We start from the raw sequence: 21,621 nt of genomic DNA, 5'->3' as shown, positions 1-21,621 counted from the left end.
GCTCCAACTCGGTTTTACAGTGAAAACTGCAGGAACTTCAAACCGGCACTAGGAAAAAGACTGAGAAAGCAGAGAAAAAGTGTCTCCTGCAACCCGTTCCCTTGGTGCTAGATGAACGAACGTCTCTCCACTTGCTCTGTTCTGAGAGATAAGTGTGTGTGAAAGCCGTCCTTCACCTAGCTTGTTGGGAACACAAAGTTTCTTTTCAGTTGCAAACTCCATTCCATACATATATATGGGGAGGTACTAGCTCCAACTATGTTTTACAGTGAAAACTGCAGGAAGTTCAAACCGGCACTAGGAAACAGACTGAGAAACAGAGAAAAAGTATCTCCTGCAACCCGTTCCCTTGGTGCTAGATGAACGAACGTCTCTCCATTTGCTCAGTTCTGAGACATAAGTGTGTGTGAAAGCCGCTCTTCACCTAGCTTGTTGGGAACACAAAGTTTCTTTTCAGTTGCAAACTCCATTCCATACATATATATGGGGAGTTACTAGCTCCAACTCGGTTTTACAGTGAAAACTGCAGGAACTTCAAACCGGCACTAGGAAACAGACTGAGAAAGCAGAGAAAAAGTGTCTCCTGCAACCCGTTCCCTTGGTGCTAGATGAACGAACGTCTCTCCACTTGCTCAGTTCTGAGAGATAAGTGTGTGTGAAAGCCGTCCTTCAACTAGCTTGTTGGGAACACAAAGTTTCTTTTCAGTTGCAAACTCCATTCCATATATATATATGGGGAGGTACTAGCTCCAACTCGGTTTTACAGTGAAAACTGCAGGAACTTCAAACCGGCAGTAGGAAACAGACTGAGAAAGCAGAGAAAAAGTGTCTCCTGCAACCCGTTCCCTTGGTGCTAGATGAACGAACGTCTCTCCACTTGCTCAGTTCTGAGAGATAAGTGCGTGTGAAAGCCGTCCTTCACCTAGCTTGTTGGGAACACAAAGTTTCTTTTCAGTTGCAAACTCCATTCCATACATATATATGGGGAGGTACTAGCTCCAACTCGGTTTGACAGTGAAAACTGCAAGAACTTCAAACCGGCACTAGGAAACAGACTGAGAAAACAGAGAAAAAGTGTCTCCTGCAACCCGTTCCCTTGGTGCTAGATGAACGAACGTCTCTCCACTTGCTCAGTTCTGAGAGATAAATGTGTGTGAAAGCCGCTCTTCACCTATCTTGTTGGGAACACAAAGTTTCTTTTCAGTTGCAAACTTCATTCCATACATATATATGGGGAGGTACTAGCTCCAAAAGGGTTTTACAGTGAAAACTGCAGGAACTTCAAACCGGCACTGGATAACAGACTGAGAAAGCAGAGAAAAAGTGTCTCCTGCAACCCGTTCCCTTGGTGCTAGATGAACGAACGTCTCTCCAATTGCTCAGTTCTGAGAGATAATTTTGTGTGAAAGCCGTACTTCACTTAGATTGTTGGGAACACAAAGTTTCTTTTCAATTGCAAACTCCATTCCATACATATATATGGGGAGGTACAAGCTCCAACTCTGTTTTACAGTGAAAACTGCAGGAACTTCAAACCGGCACTAGGAAAATGACTGAGAAAGCAGAGAAAAAGTGTCTCCTGAAACCCGTTCCCTTGGTGCTAGATGAACGAACGTCTCTCCACTTGCTCAGTTCTGAGAGATAAGGGTGTGTGAAAGCCGTCCTTCAACTAGCTTGTTGGGAACACAAAGTTTCTTTTCAGTTGCAAACTCCATTCCATATATATATATGGGGAGGTAGAAGCTCCAACTCGGTTTTACAGTGAAAACTGCAGGAACTTCCAACCGGCACTAGGAAACAGACTGAGAAAGCAGAGAAAAATGTCTCCTGCAACCCGTTCCCTTGGTGCTAGATGAACGAACGTCTCTCCACTTGCTCAGTTCCGAGAGGTAAGTGTGTGTGAAAGCCGTCCTTCATCTAGCTTGTTGGGAACACAAAGTTTCTTTTCAGTTGCAAACTCCATTCCATACATATATGTGGGGAGTTACAAGCTCCAACTCGGTTTTACAGTGAAAACTGCAGGAACTTCAAACCGGCACTAGGAAAAAGACTGAGAATGCAGAGAAAAAGTGTCTCCTGCAACCCGTTCCCTTGGTGCTAGATGAACGAACGTCTCTCCACTTGCTCAGTTCTGAGAGATAAGTGTGTGTGAAAGCCACTCTTCACCTATCTTTTGGGAACACAAAGTTCCTTTTCAGTTGCATACTTCATTCCATACATATATATGAGGAGGTACTAGCTCCAACTCGGTTTTACAGTGAAAACTGCAGGAACTTCAAACCGACACTAGGAAACAAACTGAGAAAGCAGAGAAATAGTGTCTCCTGCAACCCGTTCCCTTGGTGCTACATGAACGAACATCTCTCCACTTGCTCAGTTCTGAGAGATAAGTGTGTGTGAAAGCCGCTCTTCACATAGCTTGTTGGTTACACAAAGTTTCTTTTCAGTTGCAAACTCCATTCCATACATATATATGGGGAGGTACTAGCTCCAACTCGGTTTTACAGTGAAAACTGCAGGAACTTCAAACCGGCAGTAGGAAACAGACTGAGAAAGCAGAGAAAAAGTGTCTCCTGCAACCAGTTCCCTTGGTGCTAGATGAACGAACGTCTCTCACTTGCTCAGTTCTGAGAGATAAGTGTGTGTGAAAGCCGTCCTTCACCTAGCTTGTTGGGAACACAAAGTTTCTTTTCAGTTGCAAACTCCATTCCATACATATATACGGGGAGGTACTAGCTCCAACTCGTTTTTACAGTGAAAACTGCAGGAACTTCCAACCGGCACTAGGAAACAGACTGAGAAAGCAGAGAAAAAGTGTCTCCTGCAACCCGTTCCCTTGGTGCTAGATGAACGAACGTCTCTCAACTTGCTCAGTTCTGAGAGATATGTGTGTGTGAAAGCTGTCCATCACCTAGCTTGTTGGGAACACAAAGTTTCTTTTCAGTTGCAAACTCCATTCCATACATATATATGGGTAGTTAGAAGCTCCAACTGGGTTTTACAGTGAAAACTGCAGGATCTTCAAACCGGCACTAGGAAACAGACTGAGAAAGCAGAGAAAAAGTGTCTCCTGCAACCCCTTCCCTTGGTGCTAGATGAACGAACGTCTCTCCACTTGCTCAGTTCTGAGAGATAAGTGTGTGTGAAAGCCGTCCTTCACCTAGCTTGTTGGGAACACAAAGTTTCTTTTCAGTTGCAAACTCCATTCCATACATATATATGGCGAGGTAGAAGCTCCAACTCGGTTTTACAGTGAAAACTGCAGGAACTTCCTACCGGCACTAGGAAACAGACTGAGAAAGCAGAGAAAAGTGTCCCCTGCAACCCGTTCCCTTGGTGCTAGATGAACGAACGTCTCTCCACTTGCTCAGTTCTGAGAGATAAGTGTGTGTGAAACCCGTCCTTCACCTAGCTTGCTGGGAACACAAAGTTTCTTTTCAGTTGCAAACTCCATTCCATACATATATGTGGGGAGTTACAAGCTCCAACTCGGTTTTACAGTGAAAACTGCAGGAACTTCAAACCGGCACTAGGAAACAGACTGAGAAAGCAGAGAAAAAGTGTCTCCTGCAACCCGTTCCCTTGGTGCTACATGAACGAACGTCTCTCCACTTGCTCAGTTCTGAGAGATAAGTGTGTGTGAAAGCCGCTCTTCACCTAGCTGGTTGGTTACACAAAGTTTCTTTTCAGTTGCAAACTCCATTCCATACATATATATGGGGAGTTACTAGCTCCAACTCGGTTTTACAGTGAAAACTGCAGGAACTTCAAACCGGCACTAGGAAACAGACTGACAATGCAGAGAAAAATTGTCTCCTGCAACCCGTTCCCTTGGTGCTAGATGAACGAACGTCTCTCCACTTGCTCAGTTCTGAGAGATATGTGTGTGTGAAAGCCATCCTTCAACTAGCTTGTTGGGAACACAAAGTTTCTTTTCAGTTGCAAACTCCATTCCATACATATATATGGGGAGGTACTAGCTCCAACTCGGTTTGACAGTGAAAACTGCAGGAACTTGAAACCGGCACTAGGAAACAGACTGAGAAAGCAGAGAAAAAGTGTCTCCTGCAACCCGTTCCCTTGGTGCTAGATGAACGATCGTCTCTCCACTTGCTCAGTTCCGAGAGATAAGTGTGTGTGAAAGCCGTCCTTCACCTAGCTTGTTGGGAACACAAAGTTTCTTTTCAGTTGCAAACTCCATTCCATACATATATATGGGGAGGTAGAAGCTCCAACTCGGTTTTACAGTGAAAACTGCAGGAACTTCAAACCTTCACTAGGAAACAGACTGAGAAAGCAGAGAAAAAGTGTCTCCTGCAACCCGTTCACTTGGTGCTAGATGAACTAACGTCTCTCCACTTGCTCAGTTCTGAGAGATAATTCTGTGTGAAAGCTGTCCTTCACCTAGCTTGTTGGGAACACAAAGTTTCTTTTCAGTTGCAAACTCCATTCTATACATATATATGGGGAGGTACTAGCTCCAACTCGGTTTTACAGTGAAAACTGCAGGAACTTCAAACCGGTACTAGGAAACAGACTGAGAAAGCAGAGAAAAAGTGTCTCCTGCAACCCGTTCCCTTGGTGTTAGATGAACGAACGTCTCTCCACTTGCTCAGTTCTGAGAGATAAGTGTGTGTGAAGGCCGTCCTTCAACTAGCTTGTTGGGAACACAAAGTTTCTTTTCAGTTGCAAACTCCATTCCATACATATATATGGGGAGGTACTAGCTCCAACTATGTTTGACAGTGAAAACTGCAGGAACTTCAAACCGGCACTGGGAAACAGACTGAGAAAGCAGAGAAAAAGTGTCTCCTGCATCAGTTCCCTTGGTGCTAGATGAACGAACGTCTCTCCACTTGCTCAGTTCTGAGAGATATGTGTGTGTGAAAGCCGTCCTTCACCTAGGTTGTTGGGAACACAAAGTTTCTTTTTAGTTGCATACTCCATTCCATACATATATATGGGGAGGTACTAGCTCCAACTCGGTTTTACAGTGAAAACTGCAGGAACTTCAAACCGGCACTAGGAAACAGACTGAGAAAGCAGACAAAAATTGTCTCCTTCAACCCGTTCCCTTGGTGCTAGATGAACGATCGTCTCTCCACTTGCTCAGTTCTGAGGGGTAAGTGTGTGTGAAAGCCGTCCTTCACCTAGCTTGTTGGGAACACCAAGTTTCTTTTCAGTTGCAAACTCCATTCCATACATATATATGGGGAGGTAGAAGCTCCAACTCGGTTTTACAGTGAAAACTGCAGGAACTTCATACCGGCACTAGGAAAAAGACTGAGAAAGCAGAGAAAAAGTGTCTCCTGCAACCCGTTCCCTTGGTGCTAGATGAACGAACGTCTCTCCACTTGCTCAGTTCTGAGAGATAAGTGTGTGTGAAAGCCGCTCTTCACCTAGCTGGTTGGTTACACAAAGTTTCTTTTCAGTTGCAAACTCCATTCCATACATATATATGGGGAGTTACTAGCTCCAACTCGGTTTTACAGTGAAAACTGCAGGAACTTCAAACCGGCACTAGGAAACAGACTGACAATGCAGAGAAAAATTGTCTCCTGCAACCCGTTCCCTTGGTGCTAGATGAACGAACGTCTCTCCACTTGCTCAGTTCTGAGAGATATGTGTGTGTGAAAGCCATCCTTCAACTAGCTTGTTGGGAACACAAAGTTTCTTTTCAGTTGCAAACTCCATTCCATACATATATATGGGGAGGTACTAGCTCCAACTCGGTTTTACAGTGAAAACTGCAGGAACTTCAAACCGGTACTAGGAAACAGACTGAGAAAGCAGAGAAAAAGTGTCTCCTGCAACCCGTTCCCTTGGTGTTAGATGAACGAACGTCTCTCCACTTGCTCAGTTCTGAGAGATAAGTGTGTGTGAAGGCCGTCCTTCAACTAGCTTGTTGGGAACACAAAGTTTCTTTTCAGTTGCAAACTCCATTCCATACATATATATGGGGAGGTACTAGCTCCAACTATGTTTGACAGTGAAAACTGCAGGAACTTCAAACCGGCACTGGGAAACAGACTGAGAAAGCAGAGAAAAAGTGTCTCCTGCATCAGTTCCCTTGGTGCTAGATGAACGAACGTCTCTCCACTTGCTCAGTTCTGAGAGATATGTGTGTGTGAAAGCCGTCCTTCACCTAGGTTGTTGGGAACACAAAGTTTCTTTTTAGTTGCATACTCCATTCCATACATATATATGGGGAGGTACTAGCTCCAACTCGGTTTTACAGTGAAAACTGCAGGAACTTCAAACCGGCACTAGGAAACAGACTGAGAAAGCAGACAAAAATTGTCTCCTGCAACCCGTTCCCTTGGTGCTAGATGAACGATCGTCTCTCCACTTGCTCAGTTCTGAGGGGTAAGTGTGTGTGAAAGCCGTCCTTCACCTAGCTTGTTGGGAACACCAAGTTTCTTTTCAGTTGCAAACTCCATTCCATACATATATATGGGGAGGTAGAAGCTCCAACTCGGTTTTACAGTGAAAACTGCAGGAACTTCATACCGGCACTAGGAAAAAGACTGAGAAAGCAGAGAAAAAGTGTCTCCTGCAACCCGTTCCCTTGGTGCTAGATGAACGAACGTCTCTCCAATTGCTCAGTTCTGAGAGATAATTGTGTGTGAAGCCGTCCTTCACCTAGCTTGTTGGGAACACAATGTTTCTTTTCAGTTGCAAACTCCATTCCATACATATATATGAGGAGGTACTAGCTCCAACTCGGTTTTACAGTGAAAACTGCAGGAAGTTCAAAACTGCACTAGGAAACAAACTGAGAAAGCAGAGAAATAGTGTCTCCTGCAACCCGTTCCCTTGGTGCTACATGAACGAACGTCTCTCCACTTGCTCAGTTCTGAGAGATAAGTGTGTGTGAAAGCCGCTCTTCACATAGCTTGTTGGTTACACAAAGTTTCTTTTCAGTTGCAAACTCCATTCCATACATATATATGGGGAGGTACTAGCTCCAACTCGGTTTTACAGTGAAAACTGCAGGAACTTCAAACCGGCACTAGGAAACAGACTGAGAAAGCAGAGAAAAAGTGTCTCCTGCAACCAGTTCCCTTGGTGCTAGATGAACGAACGTCTCTCACTTGCTCAGTTCTGAGAGATAAGTGTGTGTGAAAGCCGTCCTTCACCTAGCTTGTTGGGAACATAAAGTTTCTTTTCAGTTGCAAACTCCATTCCATACATATATACGGGGAGGTACTAGCTCCAACTCGTTTTTACAGTGAAACCTGCAGGAACTTCCAACCGGCACTAGGAAACAGACTGAGAAAGCAGAGAAAAAGTGTCTCCTGCAACCCGTTCCCTTGGTGCTAGATGAACGAACGTCTCTCCACTTGCTCAGTTCTGAGAAATATGTGTGTGTGAAAGCTGTCCTTCACCTAGCTTGTTGGGAACACAAAGTTTCTTTTCAGTTGCAAACTCCATTCCATACATATATATGGGGAGTTACTAGCTCCAACTCGGTTTTACACTGAAAACTGCAGGAACTTCAAACCGGCACTAGGAAACAGACTGACAATGCAGAGAAAAATTGTCCCCTGCAACCCGTTCCCTTGGTGCTAGATGAACGAACGTCTCTCCACTTGCTCAGTTCTGAGAGATAAGTGTGTGTGAAAGCCATCCTTCAACTAGCTTGTTGGGAACACAAAGTTTCTTTTCAGTTGCAAACTCCATTCCATACATATATATGGGGAGGTACTAGCTCCAACTCGGTTTGACAGTGAAAACTGCAGGAACTTCAAACCGGCACTAGGAAACAGACTGAGAAAGCAGAGAAAAAGTGTCTCCTGCATCAGTTCCCTTGGTGCTAGATGAACGAACGTCTCTCCACTTGCTCAGTTCTGAGAGATATGTGTGTGTGAAAGCCGTCCTTCACCTAGGTTGTTGGGAACACAAAGTTTCTTTTTAGTTGCATAATCCATTCCATACATATATATGGGGAGGTACTAGCTCCAACTCGGTTTTACAGTGAAAACTGCAGGAACTTCAAACCGGTACTAGGAAACAGACTGAGAAAGCAGAGAAAAAGTGTCTCCTGCAACCCGTTCCCTTGGTGTTAGATGAACGAACGTCTCTCCACTTGCTCAGTTCTGAGAGATAAGTGTGTGTGAAGGCCGTCCTTCAACTAGCTTGTTGGGAACACAAAGTTTCTTTTCAGTTGCAAACTCCATTCCATACATATATATGGGGAGGTACTAGCTCCAACTATGTTTGACAGTGAAAACTGCAGGAACTTCAAACCGGCACTGGGAAACAGACTGAGAAAGCAGAGAAAAAGTGTCTCCTGCATCAGTTCCCTTGGTGCTAGATGAACGAACGTCTCTCCACTTGCTCAGTTCTGAGAGATATGTGTGTGTGAAAGCCGTCCTTCACCTAGGTTGTTGGGAACACAAAGTTTCTTTTTAGTTGCATACTCCATTCCATACATATATATGGGGAGGTACTAGCTCCAACTCGGTTTTACAGTGAAAACTGCAGGAACTTCAAACCGGCACTAGGAAACAGACTGAGAAAGCAGACAAAAATTGTCTCCTGCAACCCGTTCCCTTGGTGCTAGATGAACGATCGTCTCTCCACTTGCTCAGTTCTGAGAGATAAGTGTGTGTGAAAGCCGTCCTTCACCTAGCTTGTTGGGAACACCAAGTTTCTTTTCAGTTGCAAACTCCATTCCATACATATATATGGGGAGGTAGAAGCTCCAACTCGGTTTTACAGTGAAAACTGCAGGAACTTCATACCGGCACTAGGAAAAAGACTGAGAAAGCAGAGAAAAAGTGTCTCCTGCAACCCGTTCCCTTGGTGCTAGATGAACGAACGTCTCTCCAATTGCTCAGTTCTGAGAGATAATTGTGTGTGAAGCCGTCCTTCACCTAGCTTGTTGGGAACACAATGTTTCTTTTCAGTTGCAAACTCCATTCCATACATATATATGAGGAGGTACTAGCTCCAACTCGGTTTTACAGTGAAAACTGCAGGAAGTTCAAAACTGCACTAGGAAACAAACTGAGAAAGCAGAGAAATAGTGTCTCCTGCAACCCGTTCCCTTGGTGCTACATGAACGAACGTCTCTCCACTTGCTCAGTTCTGAGAGATAAGTGTGTGTGAAAGCCGCTCTTCACATAGCTTGTTGGTTACACAAAGTTTCTTTTCAGTTGCAAACTCCATTCCATACATATATATGGGGAGGTACTAGCTCCAACTCGGTTTTACAGTGAAAACTGCAGGAACTTCAAACCGGCACTAGGAAACAGACTGAGAAAGCAGAGAAAAAGTGTCTCCTGCAACCAGTTCCCTTGGTGCTAGATGAACGAACGTCTCTCACTTGCTCAGTTCTGAGAGATAAGTGTGTGTGAAAGCCGTCCTTCACCTAGCTTGTTGGGAACATAAAGTTTCTTTTCAGTTGCAAACTCCATTCCATACATATATACGGGGAGGTACTAGCTCCAACTCGTTTTTACAGTGAAACCTGCAGGAACTTCCAACCGGCACTAGGAAACAGACTGAGAAAGCAGAGAAAAAGTGTCTCCTGCAACCCGTTCCCTTGGTGCTAGATGAACGAACGTCTCTCCACTTGCTCAGTTCTGAGAAATATGTGTGTGTGAAAGCTGTCCTTCACCTAGCTTGTTGGGAACACAAAGTTTCTTTTCAGTTGCAAACTCCATTCCATACATATATATGGGGAGTTACTAGCTCCAACTCGGTTTTACACTGAAAACTGCAGGAACTTCAAACCGGCACTAGGAAACAGACTGACAATGCAGAGAAAAATTGTCCCCTGCAACCCGTTCCCTTGGTGCTAGATGAACGAACGTCTCTCCACTTGCTCAGTTCTGAGAGATAAGTGTGTGTGAAAGCCATCCTTCAACTAGCTTGTTGGGAACACAAAGTTTCTTTTCAGTTGCAAACTCCATTCCATACATATATATGGGGAGGTACTAGCTCCAACTCGGTTTGACAGTGAAAACTGCAGGAACTTCAAACCGGCACTAGGAAACAGACTGAGAAAGCAGAGAAAAAGTGTCTCCTGCAACCCGTTCCCTTGGTGCTAGATGAACGATCGTCTCTCCACTTGCTCAGTTCCGAGATGTAAGTGTGTGTGAAAGCCGTCCTTCACCTAGCTTGTTGGGAACACAAAGTTTCTTTTCAGTTGCAAACTCCATTCCATACATATATATGGGGAGGTAGAAGCTCCAACTCAGTTTTACAGTGAAAACTGCAGGAACTTCAAACCGGCACTAGGAAACAGACTGACAATGCAGAGAAAAATTGTCTCCTGCAACCCGTTCCCTTGGTGCTAGATGAACGAACGTCTCTCCACTTGCTCAGTTCTGAGAGATAAGTGTGTGTGAAAGCCATCCTTCAACTAGCTTGTTGGGAACACAAAGTTTCTTTTCAGTTGCAAACTCCATTCCATACATATATATGGGGAGGTACTAGCTCCAACTCGGTTTGACAGTGAAAACTGCAGGAACTTCAAACCGGCACTAGGAAACAGACTGAGAAAGCAGAGAAAAAGTGTCTCCTGCAACCCGTTCCCTTGGTGCTAGATGAACGAACGTCTCTCCAATTGCTCAGTTCTGAGAGATAAGTTTGTGTGAAAGCCGTCCTTCACTTAGATTGTTGGGAACACAAAGTTTCTTTTCAGTTGCAAACTCCATTCCATACATATATATGGGGAGGTACAAGCTCCAACTCTCTTTTACAGTGAAAACTGCAGGAACTTCAAACCGGCACTAGGAAACAGACTGAGAAAGCAGAGAAAAAATGTCTCCTGCAACCCGTTCCCTTGGTGCTAGATGAACGAACGTCTCTCCACTTGCTCAGTTCCGAGAGGTAAGTGTGTGTGAAAGCCGTCCTTCATCTAGCTTGTTGGGAACACAAAGTTTCTTTTCAGTTGCAAACTCCATTCCATACATATATGTGGGGAGTTACAAGCTCCAACTCGGTTTTACAGTGAAAACTGCAGGAACTTCAAACCGGCACTAGGAAAAAGACTGAGAAAGCAGAGAAAAAGTGTCTCCTGCAACCCGTTCCCTTGGTGCTAGATGAACGAACGTCTCTCCACTTGCTCTGTTCTGAGAGATAAGTGTGTGTGAAAGCCGTCCTTCACCTAGCTTGTTGGGAACACAAAGTTTCTTTTCAGTTGCAAACTCCATTCCATACATATATATGGGGAGGTACTAGCTCCAACTATGTTTTACAGTGAAAACTGCAGGAAGTTCAAACCGGCACTAGGAAACAGACTGAGAAACAGAGAAAAAGTATCTCCTGCAACCCGTTCCCTTGGTGCTAGATGAACGAACGTCTCTCCATTTGCTCAGTTCTGAGACATAAGTGTGTGTGAAAGCCGCTCTTCACCTAGCTTGTTGGGAACACAAAGTTTCTTTTCAGTTGCAAACTCCATTCCATACATATATATGGGGAGTTACTAGCTCCAACTCGGTTTTACAGTGAAAACTGCAGGAACTTCAAACCGGCACTAGGAAACAGACTGAGAAAGCAGAGAAAAAGTGTCTCCTGCAACCCGTTCCCTTGGTGCTAGATGAACGAACGTCTCTCCACTTGCTCAGTTCTGAGAGATAAGTGTGTGTGAAAGCCGTCCTTCAACTAGCTTGTTGGGAACACAAAGTTTCTTTTCAGTTGCAAACTCCATTCCATATATATATATGGGGAGGTACTAGCTCCAACTCGGTTTTACAGTGAAAACTGCAGGAACTTCAAACCGGCAGTAGGAAACAGACTGAGAAAGCAGAGAAAAAGTGTCTCCTGCAACCCGTTCCCTTGGTGCTAGATGAACGAACGTCTCTCCACTTGCTCAGTTCTGAGAGATAAGTGCGTGTGAAAGCCGTCCTTCACCTAGCTTGTTGGGAACACAAAGTTTCTTTTCAGTTGCAAACTCCATTCCATACATATATATGGGGAGGTACTAGCTCCAACTCGGTTTGACAGTGAAAACTGCAAGAACTTCAAACCGGCACTAGGAAACAGACTGAGAAAACAGAGAAAAAGTGTCTCCTGCAACCCGTTCCCTTGGTGCTAGATGAACGAACGTCTCTCCACTTGCTCAGTTCTGAGAGATAAATGTGTGTGAAAGCCGCTCTTCACCTATCTTGTTGGGAACACAAAGTTTCTTTTCAGTTGCAAACTTCATTCCATACATATATATGGGGAGGTACTAGCTCCAAAAGGGTTTTACAGTGAAAACTGCAGGAACTTCAAACCGGCACTGGATAACAGACTGAGAAAGCAGAGAAAAAGTGTCTCCTGCAACCCGTTCCCTTGGTGCTAGATGAACGAACGTCTCTCCAATTGCTCAGTTCTGAGAGATAATTTTGTGTGAAAGCCGTACTTCACTTAGATTGTTGGGAACACAAAGTTTCTTTTCAATTGCAAACTCCATTCCATACATATATATGGGGAGGTACAAGCTCCAACTCTGTTTTACAGTGAAAACTGCAGGAACTTCAAACCGGCACTAGGAAAATGACTGAGAAAGCAGAGAAAAAGTGTCTCCTGAAACCCGTTCCCTTGGTGCTAGATGAACGAACGTCTCTCCACTTGCTCAGTTCTGAGAGATAAGGGTGTGTGAAAGCCGTCCTTCAACTAGCTTGTTGGGAACACAAAGTTTCTTTTCAGTTGCAAACTCCATTCCATATATATATATGGGGAGGTAGAAGCTCCAACTCGGTTTTACAGTGAAAACTGCAGGAACTTCCAACCGGCACTAGGAAACAGACTGAGAAAGCAGAGAAAAATGTCTCCTGCAACCCGTTCCCTTGGTGCTAGATGAACGAACGTCTCTCCACTTGCTCAGTTCCGAGAGGTAAGTGTGTGTGAAAGCCGTCCTTCATCTAGCTTGTTGGGAACACAAAGTTTCTTTTCAGTTGCAAACTCCATTCCATACATATATGTGGGGAGTTACAAGCTCCAACTCGGTTTTACAGTGAAAACTGCAGGAACTTCAAACCGGCACTAGGAAAAAGACTGAGAATGCAGAGAAAAAGTGTCTCCTGCAACCCGTTCCCTTGGTGCTAGATGAACGAACGTCTCTCCACTTGCTCAGTTCTGAGAGATAAGTGTGTGTGAAAGCCACTCTTCACCTATCTTTTGGGAACACAAAGTTCCTTTTCAGTTGCATACTTCATTCCATACATATATATGGGGAGGTACAAGCTCCAACTCTGTTTTACAGTGAAAACTGCAGGAACTTCAAACCGGAACTAGGAAACAGCCTGAGAAAGCAGAGAAAAAGTGTCTCCTGCAACCCGTTCCCTTGGTGCTAGATGAACGAACGTCTCTCCACTTGCTCAGTTCTGAGAGATAAGTGTGTGTGAAAGCCGTCCTTCAACTAGCTTGTTGGGAACACAAAGTTTCTTTTCAGTTGCAAACTCCATTCCATATATATATATGGGGAGGTACCAGCTCCAACTCGGTTTTACAGTGAAAACTGCAGGAACTTCAAACCGGCACTAGGAAACAGACTGAGAAAACAGAGAAAAAGTGTCTCCTGAATCCCGTTCCCTTGGTGCTAGATGAACGAACATCTCTCCACTTGCTCAGTTCTGAGAGATAAGTGTGTGTGAAAGCCGTCCTTCACCTAGCTTGTTGGGAACACAAAGTTTCTTTTCAGTTGCAAACTCCATTCCATACATATATATGGGGAGGTACTAGCTCCAACTCCGTTTTACAATGAAAACTGCAGGAACTTCAAACCGGCACTAGGAAACAGACTGAGAAAGCAGAGAAAAAGTGTCTCCTGCAACCCGTTCCCTTGGTGCTAGATGAACGAACGTCTCTCCTCTTGCTCAGTTCCGAGAGATAAGTGTGTTTGAAAGCCGTCCTTCAACTATGTTGTTGGGAACACAAAGTTTCTTTTCAGTTGCAAACTCCATTCCATACATATGTATGGGGAGTTACTAGCTCCAACGCGGTTTTACAGTGAAAACTGCAGGAACTTCAAACATGCGCCAGGAAACAGACTGAGAAAGCAGAGAAAAAGTGTCTCCTGCAACCCGTTCCCTTGGTGCTAGATGAACGAACGTCTCTCCACTTGCTGAGTTCTGAGAGATAAGTGTGTGTGAAAGCCGCCCTTCACTTAGATTGTTGGGAAAACAAAGTTTCTTTTCAGTTGCAAACTCCATTCCATACATATATATGGGGAGGTACTAGCTCCAACTCGGTTTTACAGTGAAAACTGCAGGAACTTCAAACCGGCACTTGGAAACAGACTGAGAATGCAGAGAAAAAGTGTCTCCTGCAACCCTTTCCCTTCGTGCTAGATGAACGAACGTCTCTCCACTTGCTCAGTTCCGAGAGATAAGTGTGTGTGAAAGCCGTCCTTCACCTAGCTTGTTGGGAACTCAAAGTTTCTTTTCAGTTGCAAACTCCATTCCATACATATATATGGGGAGGTACAACTCCAACACGGTTTTACAGATAAAACTGCAGGAACTTCAAACCGGCACTAGGAAACACACTGAGAAAGCAGAGAAAAAGTGTCTCCTGCAACCCGTTCCCTTGGTGCTAGATGAACGAACGTCTCTCCAATTGCTCAGTTCTGAGAGATAAGTGTGTGTGAAAGCCGTCCTTCACCTAGCTTGTTGGGAACACAAAGTTTCTTTTAAGTTGCAAACACCATTCCATACATATATAAGGGGAGGTACTAGCTCCAACTCGGTTTTACAGTGAAAACTGCAGGAACTTCAAACCGGCACTAGGAAACAGACTGAGAAAGCAGAGAAAAAGTGTCTCCTGCAACCCGTTCCCTTGGTGCTAGATGAACGAACGTCTCTCCACTTGCTCAGTTCCGAGAGAAAAGTGTGTGTGAAAGCCGTCCTTCACCTAGCTTGTTGGGAACACAAAGTTTCTTTTCAGTTGCAAACTCCATTCCATACATATATATGGGGAGGTACTAGCTCCAACTCGGTTTTACAGTGAATACTGAGGGAATTTCTAACCGGCACTAGGAAACAGACTGAGAAAGCAGAGAAAAATTGTCTACTGCAACCCGTTCACTTAGTGCTAGATGAAAGAAAGTCTCTCCACTTGCTCAGTTCTGAGAGATAAGTGTGTGTGAAAGCCGTCCTTCACCTAGCTTATTGGGAACACAAAGTTTATTTTCAGTAGCAATCTCCATTCCATACATATATATGGGGAGGTACTAGCTCCAACTCGGTTTTACAGTGATAACTGAAGGAACTTCAAACCGGCACTAGGAAACAGACTGAGAAAGCAGAGAAATAGTGTCCCCTGCAACCCTTTCCCTTGGTGCTAGATGAACGAACGTCTCCCCACTTGCTCAGTTCTAAGAGTTAATTGTGTGTGAAAGCCGTCCTTCACCTAGCTTGTTGGGAACACAAAGTTTCTTTTCAGTTGCAAACTCCATTCCATACATATGTATGGGGAGTTACTAGCTCCAACGCGGTTTTACAGTGAAAACTGCAGGAACTTCAAACATGCGCCAGGAAACAGACTGAGAAAGCAGAGAAAAAGTGTCTCCTGCAACCCGTTCCCTTGGTGCTAGATGAACGAACGTCTCTCCACTTGCTGAGTTCTGAGAGATAAGTGTGTGTGAAAGCCGCCCTTCACTTAGATTGTTGGGAAAACAAAGTTTCTTTTCAGTTGCAAACTCCATTCCATACATATATATGGGGAGGTACAACTCCAACACGGTTTTACAGATAAAACTGCAGGAACTTCAAACCGGCACTAGGAAACACACTGAGAAAGCAGAGAAAAAGTGTCTCCTGCAACCCGTTCCCTTGGTGCTAGATGAACGAACGTCTCTCCAATTGCTCAGTTCTGAGAGATAAGTGTGTGTGAAAGCCGTCCTTCACCTAGCTTGTTGGGAACACAAAGTTTCTTTTAAGTTGCAAACACCATTCCATACATATATAAGGGGAGGTACTAGCTCCAACTCGGTTTTACAGTGAAAACTGCAGGAACTTCAAACCGGCACTAGGAAACAGACTGAGAAAGCAGAGAAAAAGTGTCTCCTGCAACCCGTTCCCTTGGTGCTAGATGAACGAACGTCTCTCCACTTGCTCAGTTCCGAGAGAAAAGTGTGTGTGAAAGCCGTCCTTCACCTAGCTTGTTGGGAACACAAAGTTTCTTTTCAGTTGCAAACTCCATTCCATACATATATATGGGGAGGTACTAGCTCCAACTCGGTTTTACAGTGAATACTGAGGGAATTTCTAACCGGCACTAGGAAACAGACTGAGAAAGCAGAGAAAAATTGTCTACTGCAACCCGTTCACTTCGTGCTAGATGAAAGAAAGTCTCTCCACTTGCTCAGTTCTGAGAGATAAGTGTGTGTGAAAGCCGTCCTTCACCTAGCTTATTGGGAACACAAAGTTTATTTTCAGTAGCAATCTCCATTCCATACATATATATGGGGAGGTACTAGCTCCAACTCGGTTTTACAGTGATAACTGAAGGAACTTCAAACCGGCACTAGGAAACAGACTGAGAAAGCAGAGAAATAGTGTCCCCTGCAACCCTTTCCCTTGGTGCTAGATGAACGAACGTCTCCCCACTTGCTCAGTTCTAAGAGTTAAGTGTGTGTGAAAGCCGTCCTTCACCTAGCTTGTTGGGAACACAAAGTTTCTTTTCAGTTGCAAACTCCATTCCATACATATATATGGGGAGGTACTAGCTCCAAATCGATTTTACAGTGAAAACTGCAGGAACTTCAAACCGGCACTAGGAAACAGACTGAGAAAGCAGAGAAAAAGTGTCTCCTGCAACCCGTTCCCTTGTTGATAGATGAACGAACGTCTCTCCACTTGCTCAGTTCTGAGAGATAAGTGTGTGTGAAAGCCGTACTTCACCTAGCTTGTTGGGAACACAAAGTTTCTTTTCAGTTGCAAACTCCATTCCATACATATATATGGCGAAGTACTAGCTCCAACTCGGTTTTACAGTGAAAAATGCAGGAACATCAAACCGGCACTAGGAAACAGACTGAGAAAGCAGAGAAATACTGTCTCCTGCAACCCGTTCCCTTGGTGCTAGATGAACGAACGTCTCTCCACTTGCTCAGTTCTGAGAGATATGTGTGTGTGAAAGCCGTCTTTAACCTAGCTTGTTGGGAACAAAAAGTTTCTTTTCAGTTGCAAACTCCATTCCATACATATATATGGGGAGGTAGAAGCTCCAACTCGGTTTGACAGTGAAAACTGCAGGAACTTCAAACCGGCACTAGGAAACAGACTGAGAAAGCAGAGAAAAAGTGTCTCCTGCAAACCGTTCCCTTGGTGCTAGATGAACGAACGTCTCTCCACTTGCTCAGTTCTGAGAGATAAGTGTGTGTGAAAGCCGCTCTTCACCTATCTTGTTGGGAACACAAAGTTTCTTTTCAGTTGCAAACTTCATTCCATACATATATATGGGGAGGTACTAGCTCCAAAAGGGTTTTACAGTGAAAACTGCAGGAACTTCAAACCGGCACTAGATAACAGACTGAGAAAGCAGAGAAAAAGTGTCTCCTTCAACCCGTTCCCTCGGTGCTAGATGAACGAACGTCTCTCCACTTGCTCAGTTCTGAGAGATAAGTGTGTGTGAAAGCCATCCTTCACCCAGCTTGTTAGGAACACAGAGTTTCTTTTCAGTTGCAAACTCCACTTCATCCATATATATGGGGAGGTACTAGCTCCAACTCGTTTTTATAGTGAAAACTGCAGGAACTTCAAACCGGCACTAGGAAACAGACTGAGAAAGCAGAGAAAAAGTGTCTCCTGCAAACCGTTCCCTTGGTGCTAGATGAACGAACGTCTCTCCACTTGCTCAGTTCTGAGAGATAAGTGTGTGTGAAAGCCGCTCTTCACCTATCTTGTTGGGAACACAAAGTTTCTTTTCAGTTGCAAACTTCATTCCATACATATATATGGGGAGGTACTAGCTCCAACTCGGTTTTACAGTGAAAACTGCAGGAACTTCAAACCGGCACTAGGAAACAGACTGAGAAAGCAGAGAAAAAGTTTCTCCTTCAACCCGTTCCCTCGGTGCTAGATGAACGAACGTCTCTCCACTTGCTCAGTTCTGAGAGATAAGTGTGTGTGAAAGCCGCCCTTCAACTAGCTTGTTGGGAACACAAAGTTTCTTTTCAGTTGCAAACTCCATTCCATATATATATATGGGGAGGTACCAGCTCCAACTCGGTTTTACAGTGAAAACTGCAGGAACTTCAAACCGGCACTAGGAAACAGACTGAGAAAGCAGAGAAAAAGTTTCTCCTGAAACCCGTTCCCTTGGTGCTAGATGAACGAACATCTCTCCACTTGCTCAGTTCTGAGAGATAAGTGTGTGTGAAAGCCGTCCTTCACCTAGCTTGTTGGGAACACAAAGTTTCTTTTCAGTTGCAAACTCCTTTCCATACATATATATGGGGAGGTACTAGCTCCAACTCCGTTTTACAATGAAAACTGCAGGAACTTCAAACCGGCACTAGGAAACAGACTGAGAAAGCAGAGAAAAAGTGTCTCCTGCAACCCGTTCCCTTGGTGCTAGATGAACGAACGTCTCTCCTCTTGCTCAGTTCAGAGAGATAAGTGTGTTTGAAAGCCGTCCTTCAACTATCTTGTTGGGAACACAAAGTTTCTTTTCAGTTGCAAACTCCATTCCATACATATGTATGGGGAGTTACTAGCTCCAACGCGGTTTTACAGTGAAAACTGCAGGAACTTCAAACATGCGCCAGGAAACCGACTGAGAAAGCAGAGAAAAATTGTCTCCTGCAACCCGTTCCCTTGGTGCTAGATGAACGAACGTCTCTCCACTTGCTCAGTTCCGAGAGAAAAGTGTGTGTGAAAGCCGTCCTTCACCTAGCTTGTTGGGAACACAAAGTTTCTTTTCAGTTGCAAACTCCATTCCATACATATATATGGGGAGGTACTAGCTCCAACTCGGTTTTACAGTGAATACTGAGGGAATTTCTAACCGGCACTAGGAAACAGACTGAGAAAGCAGAGAAAAATTGTCTACTGCAACCCGTTCACTTCGTGCTAGATGAACGAAAGTCTCTCCACTTGCTCAGTTCTGAGAGATAAGTGTGTGTGAAAGCCGTCCTTCACCTAGCTTATTGGGAACACAAAGTTTATTTTCAGTAGCAATATCCATTCCATACATATATATGGGGAGGTACTAGCTCCAACTCGGTTTTACAGTGATAACTGAAGGGAATTCAAACAGGCACTAGGAAACAGACTGAGAAAGCAGAGAAATAGTGTCCCCTGCAACCCTTTCCCTTGGTGCTAGATGAACGAACGTCTCTCCACTTGCTCAGTTCTGAGAGTTAAGTGTGTGTGAAAGCCGTCCTTCACCTAGCTTGTTGGGAACACAAAGTTTCTTTTAAGTTGCAAACTCCATTCCATACATATATATGGGGAGGTACTAGCTCCAAATCGATTTTACAGTGAAAACTGCAGGAACTTCAAACCGGCACTAGGAAACAGACTGAGAAAGCAGAGAAAAAATGTCTCCTGCAACCCGTTTCCTTGGTGCTAGATGAACGAACGTCTCTCCACTTGCTCAGTTCTGAGAGATAAGTGTGTGTGAAAGCCGTCCTTCACCTAGCTTGTTGGGAAAACAAAGTTTCTTTTCAGTTGCAAACTCCATTCCATACATATATATGGGGAGGTACTAGCTCCAACGCGGTTTTACAGTGAAAACTGCAGGAACTTCAAACCGGCACTTGGAAACAGACTGAGAATGCAGAGAAAAAGTGTCTCCTGAAACCCTTTCCCTTGGTGCTAGATGAACGAACGTCTCTCCACTTGCTCAGTTCCGAGAGATAAGTGTGTCTGAAAGCCGTACTTCAACTAGCTGTTGGGAACTCAAAGTTTCTTTTCAGTTGCAAACTCCATTCCATACATATATATGGGGAGGTACAACTCCAACACGGTTTTACAGATAAAACTGCAGGAACTTCAAACCGGCACTAGGAAACAGACTGAGAAAGCAGAGAAAAAGTGTCTCCTGCAACCCTTTCCCTTGGTGCTAGATGAACGAACGTCTCTCCACTTGCTCAGTTCTGAGAGATATGTGTGTGTGAAAGCCGTCCTTAACCTAGCTTGTTGGGAACACAAAGTTTCTTTTCAGTTGCAAACTCCATTCCATACATATATATGGGAAGGTAGAAGCTCCAACTCGGTTTGACAGTGAAAACTGCAGGAACTTCAAACCGGCACTAGGAAACAGACTGAGAAAGCAGAGAAAAAGTGTCTCCTGCAAACCGTTCCCTTGGTGCTAGATGAACGAACGTCTCTCCACTTGCTCAGTTCTGAGAGATAAGTGTGTGTGAAAGCCACTCTTCACCTATCTTTTGGGAACACAAAGTTCCTTTTCAGTTGCAAACTTCATTCCATACATATATATGGGGAGGTACAAGCTCCAACTCTGTTTTACAGTGAAAACTGCAGGAACTTCAAACCGGAACTAGGAAACAGCCTGAGAAAGCAGAGAAAAAGTGTCTCCTGAAACCCGTTCCCTTGGTGCTAGATGAACGAACGTCTCTCCACTTGCTCAGTTCTGAGAGATAAGTGTGTGTGAAAGCCGTCATTCAACTAGCTTGTTGGGAACACAAAGTTTCTTTTCAGTTGCAAACTCCATTCCATATATATATATGGGGAGGTACCAGCTCCAACTCGGTTTTACAGTGAAAACTGCAGGAACTTCAAACCGGCACTAGGAAACAGACTGAGAAAACAGAGAAAAAGTGTCTCCTGCAACCCGTTCCCTTGGTGCTAGATGAACGAACGTCTCTCCACTTGCTCAGTTCTGAGAGATAAGTGTGTGTGAAAGCCGTCCTTCACCTAGCTTGTTGGGAACACAAAGTTTCTTTTCAGTTGCAAACTCCATTCCATACATATATATGGGGAGGTACTAGCTCCAACTCCGTTTTACAATGAAAACTGCAGGAACTTCAAACCGGCACTAGGAAACAGACTGAGAAAGCAGAGAAAAAGTGTCTCCTGCAACCCGTTCCCTTGGTGCTAGATGAACGAACGTCTCTCCTCTTGCTCAGTTCCGAGAGATAAGTGTGTTTGAAAGCCGTCCTTCAACTATGTTGTTGGGAACACAAAGTTTCTTTTCAGTTGCAAACTCCATTCCATACATATGTATGGGGAGTTACTAGCTCCAACGCGGTTTTACAGTGAAAACTGCAGGAACTTCAAACATGCGCCAGGAAACAGACTGAGAAAGCAGAGAAAAAGTGTCTCCTGCAACCCGTTCCCTTGGTGCTAGATGAACGAACGTCTCTCCACTTGCTGAGTTCTGAGAGATAAGTGTGTGTGAAAGCCGCCCTTCACTTAGATTGTTGGGAAAACAAAGTTTCTTTTCAGTTGCAAACTCCATTCCATACATATATATGGGGAGGTACTAGCTCCAACTCGGTTTTACAGTGAAAACTGCAGGAACTTCAAACCGGCACTTGGAAACAAACTGAGAATGCAGAGAAAAAGTGTCTCCTGCAACCCTTTCCCTTCGTGCTAGATGAACGAACGTCTCTCCACTTGCTCAGTTCCGAGAGATAAGTGTGTGTGAAAGCCGTCCTTCACCTAGCTTGTTGGGAACTCAAAGTTTCTTTTCAGTTGCAAACTCCATTCCATA

The sequence above is a fragment of the Camelus bactrianus genome, chromosome 3 (assembly GCF_048773025.1).
Source record: "Camelus bactrianus isolate YW-2024 breed Bactrian camel chromosome 3, ASM4877302v1, whole genome shotgun sequence".
NCBI classification, from domain to species: Eukaryota; Metazoa; Chordata; class Mammalia; order Artiodactyla; family Camelidae; genus Camelus; species Camelus bactrianus.
Note: the sequence above shows the minus strand (reverse complement) of the source record.